The sequence below is a fragment of the Saccostrea echinata genome, unplaced genomic scaffold (genome assembly GCF_033153115.1).
Source record: "Saccostrea echinata isolate AGI-Se365-2 ecotype Australia unplaced genomic scaffold, CSIRO_AGI_Sech_v1 ptg000013l, whole genome shotgun sequence".
Classification (NCBI taxonomy): domain Eukaryota; kingdom Metazoa; phylum Mollusca; class Bivalvia; order Ostreida; family Ostreidae; genus Saccostrea; species Saccostrea echinata.
The window spans coordinates 6220344-6226000 of NW_026889762.1; positions in this window are offsets into that span (position 1 = coordinate 6220344).

Sequence of the window (5657 nt, forward strand, 5' to 3'; positions counted from 1 at the left end):
CGGTGTCAAGACAAGTCCTCAACTTCAAACAACCTCTGTTTTAAGAAAGAGGTTCTAGTGACTCCCCGTTGGAAATTCATATCCCAGACAGGAATTTTACAACTTTTTCTGCCCGTGACCCTGAATTTGCTGGAATAACATTATTTAAAGTCATCTCAAACCGGCTGACCATAAGTAAGCTTTGTACCAAGTATGAACTTAAAAAAAATCAAAGCCCAGATCGTAATCATCAAATTTTCTATGTCAAAGTTGTAGCAAATCTTTTTGTCACAAACAATCACTGTATCAAGTATGAGCTTCCAGTGATTCTCAATTACAAATAAATGGCTCGGAGAAAACATTTCTTCTTTCTCCAAGGACCTTAAATTTGCCGGAATGACCTTGGATCAAGACCCTGACACACCCTAGGATCATTGGCAATCTTTGTACCAAGTATGAGCTTCCAGTTTCTCCAAAAAAAAGGTCATAGCCTGGGCGAACTTGGAGGGACAGACGGACAGCTAGACAAACGGACAGACAGACGGACAATAGGATTCATAATCCCCCTCCGGCCCAGACACTTTGTTTGCGGGGGATATAAGTTCCTATGTTAAATTTTGAATACCCATTCTGGTCCCAAACTTCTCCCTAGATCATGATTTGGGAAAAAAAAAATAATCTTAATTACTATTTCAGGAAGCTTTTATAAGTATGTTTTCTCATTCTGGCCCAGAGGTTCTAGAGAATAATATTTTCAAATGACCCCTGCCAATTTTTACTACTTGCATTTCTTGATTGTCTTCTGTTGGGAGAGATTGTGGCCATTCACTTGATCAACAAAGTTTGGTTGATATTGACCCAGTGATTCTTGGAAATAAAGAATAAGTAAAAAAAAAATACCAAGTACCATGTTTACAGCGACAACGTCGATTATGCTTACACCGAGAAAGCCAACAACGAACATATTGTGAGCAGAAAATCTTACTTTAGCATTTGTCATGAGAGAAGGGACACTAAATAAAAATTGAAATTATTTTGAAATAGTCAATATTATTTTTTACGATCGACGTTTTGACACCCCCCCCCCCCCAAAAAAAAAAAAAACTAATTGAAAACTTCGCCTCTGAAGGACAGCATTTTATTTATTGGAGGGACGTATACGTATACTGTTGAGAGGATATTTAATCAACTATCAGTCCATTAAATACGAAAGATTGCTTCGGAATATTTGGCTACAATTACATGGCTTTCGTATTTATTTATACACGCAAGTTAATGTCAGCTAAGAAATAAATTAACATCTGTTATAGAACAAATCAAATAATTTTTTTTAGCTATTAAGGGTTTTCTACATAGATCTATTTGTAAGAACCATCCTTTATAAAACAAATTTTCGACCATGATATATTTGGCAATCTGTTGAAGTACCATTTTATTCGGATGTCGACCAACATATTTTTTTTTCAATAAGCGAAAATAGCCAATGAAGATGTTTAAAAATCCTGATTCCGCAATCGCATTATCTCGGGCGTTTCCGTCAGAGGTCGGAAAAATAATCTCAAGTTATTTTTCCGTAAGTCGGAAAGGCCCGAGAAGTTGCGATTGACTGAACTTTGACGAACCCAAAACACGCGGTTTTGTTCGTGACACGTGTATAGTGAAATAAAAAAGTATATTCAGTTCAGTTAAATTGAGAAAAAAATTGTCCGGCATTTTTCAACTTCGGTTAATTTATTAATTCATCTTTTTTTCGTGAAGGAGGAAGGCATGGACGAAGGATTAAAAAAAAAATATTTCCAGCGATTTAATTTACAGGTGTACAAGTGGTCATCCATCCCAATACACTTTTACAATTTCATTTCAATTGTTAAAGTCATAATCGGCAGCATTGCCAAACTATTTGTATTTACCGTAGAGAATTGAGTATTTTCTTTCAAATAATTAACTTAAATCTTACGTACATTACTTTTCTTGGTTAGTTTTAAAAAAAATACGAAAAAATACGAGAGAGAGAGAGAGAGAGAGAGAGAGAGAGAGAGAGACTCATTTGCTCATGTACATATATACCAGGTAGTTCCTGTATCAAATATCATTTAATTTTCTTAATTTTATTTACAATATCAATCATAATATCTCTTTTCTGTAAATCTATTTGTTGGTTATTTTTAACCTCAATCACAATATGTAGTACTAAAATGAAGTCCATGCACGGGTGCAGAGACTTCGGTCCGTCAATAAATTATTTATTTCGGAGAGCTACAGTTCTGCAGCTAGATATTCAAGTGATACTAAAATTTTTCTGGTGCTTACCTTTTTCGTCCCAATAAATATTTTTAAAAAATGTTATATAAATTCTGAAATTTACAGTTCTGGACATACGATACGGGTTTATTGCTATCTACAGGTATAACCTGCTACTGATATTTAAAGCTGACATGAACTCTTAAATATGGAATATTTTCATCCTTTTACGACTTTTTGCATTCCCGTACTCCCTTTTCCGCCATATTTCTTTCAGATTTGCTCACTTATTTTACCGGCTATATAAACCCTGATGCCTTTTCTACACTTGTGAGATTTTCTAGCCTGGCTGTTGACATGTACACATCTCCGATAGCAAAGTTTTGGAACACGCCATGAACTGACCGACAACATGTAGGCCTGTACACATCTCCGATAAAGCAGTTTTAGAACTTGCAATAAATCTAACAATTCTACCAAAACTAGGATTTTTTTTTTTGAAAACTGGAAAGGAATATATAAAATTTGAATAATTTAGATGCAATGCATAAAAAACAAAACGGCAAATGCATGTTTGGTATACACATATATTTGAACAATAAATAAGAAAAGGCTACCACTTGCATTTTTTCCAAATAACACTGTACTGTTGAGCTTAATGCATGCTACAGGGTATAAGCATATACTATGCAACTTACGCATTCAAGTTGCACATGCATGCATGCCGAGAAAACGCGTCGAACGCTCTAAGCTCATCTGCCTGAAATACTGCTGTCGTTACAGGGATGTGCACATGTCGAAATAATTACTTATAATTTTCCTTTTATTGAAATATGCATCACAGAAGAAATAACTCCATTTGTAACTCAACGGTAAAAACATTGTCACTAGCACTTGAACACACGTGAACCTTGCCGATCAGCATTTTCTTTCAGGGAAAATATCGAAGGTGGAAATGACACTGTTATTTGCCTGATTAGACAATATAGTCACGCAAATAAAACGTTTCAGAAATCGAACTAACTGTTGTCGGTACATGTAGTAAATATGTTCATGAATGTGGCTTCATTACTTCAAATTTATTACATAAACTTACATTCTTGTTACGGATCTTACATCTTTTAAAGAGAATGAAAAGGGGTGGGGGTGGAATATGTAGAATACATTTTTCAATATGTCGGGAAATGGTCGGATTTTCCTTGATCAAATATATTTAAGGTATTCAATGTATAACGACAATATTTTGTACCTAATAGATGAATGGTCCGAAATGATTAATCATGGTAGCATTTTGAAGGTGTTATGAAATAAACATGCTCCACCAAAGGAATTTACAAAATTTTGATTGTTGTCCAATTTAATGCACCTTAAATTTTACATTGACGTCTATGGGCAGCGCATATTTTATTAAGATATTGCAAAAAGTAATGTGAATTTCATACAAATCTCTTGGTTAAAATATGCATAAACTCTCTTTTCATTAAAATATGAAAGAAAATGAATCATTTACCACAGATATTTTGATAAAATTAAATATTTCTTCTTTTCTTCAAGGGCCGATAACTCTTTAAAAACTTTTCAGGTGCAAAATGATTAGCTTCTCATTTGTTTTCAGTCATAGGAATTTGGTTCGTTTCACTTTCATCGTTATCCAGCAATGTAGTTTAAACTACCTTAAATCGTGCAATGAACTGGCCTCAACTATTTTAGATATAAATTAATATATCTTAAATTTACACACACTGAACAATTTGTTTTTGTAGACAGATTATTTTCAAATCAGGGCCCTTTTAGGCGTCACAAATTACAAGCACGATTGATACAAATACCAACAAGCACAGAAAGGCTTACTTAACTTCAAAATATATAAAAAAACATGTAATGTAGATTATTTTATATACACATACGCACAGACTTAATTATGTGTAGATAAAATAGTCTACATTACATGTTTGAAGTTGAGTAAGTATTACACTTTTAGTATATATGAAAGTAATATTGATAATTGAAATAGTTCTACCGTGTACCCAAATGTAAAGTGGGGTGATACAACAATCCTCGCATTGCCAAAGATATCACGAGACGATGCAAAAGTACTAATCATTACATTATATATGTGTTTTTAACAATTACACATATTTACACGTTCTAGGTATTTAAAGAAATTCTGTAATATGACCGAATGATTAAAATATGGTTGCGTGCATATGCATTATTTCTTTACATATTATATAAATAAAAGTCAAATTTTACAGGACAGGAAAACATGTGCCCCTGAGAGTGTCTTCCACCCCCCCCCCCCCCACCCCCCACACACACCAGAAAAAAAGTTCGTTTTTTTTTTAAAATTTTGGTATTGGTTATTTTTTTTCTTGTCTAAAACTTTCTGGTAGGAACCCTTTGTGCTCTTCAGGACTAGCTTCTAATAGATATAAAGAAACAAAAAATTGAATTTCGTTTCCTCTGGAAAGTGCGTGAGAAGGGTCCACATGTTTCCATTCCCTGAAATAGAGTTTTCACAATTGTCTAGTCCCCCTAGGTTTTTTTTCCTTCTTCTCTTTCTTGTTTTTTTTTTTTGGGGGGGTGGACTTGTCAAAAAAAGGAGACATTTTTTTCAGGAGGTTTGATCTACTCTGCCTCAGAAAAATTTCTTGATCTGCCCTTATAAAGACTATAGCATTTTCCAAGACTTTTACTACATCGGATTTTATATGCATTATTGCTCTTACATGTATGGATGCTTACACGAGAGAGAGAGAGAGAGAGAGAGAGAGAGAGAGAGAGAGAGAGAGAGAGAGAGAGAAAATATACTTGTATTGAAAATGCAAAAAATATTTATCAATAATCTTGCGGTTAATGTTTCAAGTAATCCTTAAACTATCTTTTATGATTTTCTCAAAATACAAGAAATTGAATAGGTACCAAACTTTAGACTGCCTGCGGAAACTCTTCAATCTGGAAAGGCTTCCTATACATGCATATATAACAGGCACGTAGCACCGTTTCTCAAAATGTGATTTTGTGATGGGGAAGGGGGGGGGGGTAAAATGATTGACAAGCAAAAGAAAAACTTACAAGTTAGGCACTTAAAAACTGGGGGAAGTGAAGAAGGAAAACAGTCACAAAATATCCGTAGTCAGGGGAGGGACGTATCCCATTCATACTATCATTTTCGACAGAAAGATATTTGATTGATTGATTGTATGTTGTTTTACGTCCCATTCGAGAATTTTTCACTCATATAGAGACGTCACCATATACCGGTGAAGGGCTTCAAATTCAAATTTTGACCTTTACTCGGCACTCAGGGCCATTGAGCAGTGAGGGATCTTTATCGTGCCAACGCCTGCCGTGACACGGGGCCTCGGTTTTTAAGGTCTCATCCGAAGGACCCGCAACTTTCACTTCAAAGTGCCGAGCGCATGGCGAAGGAACAG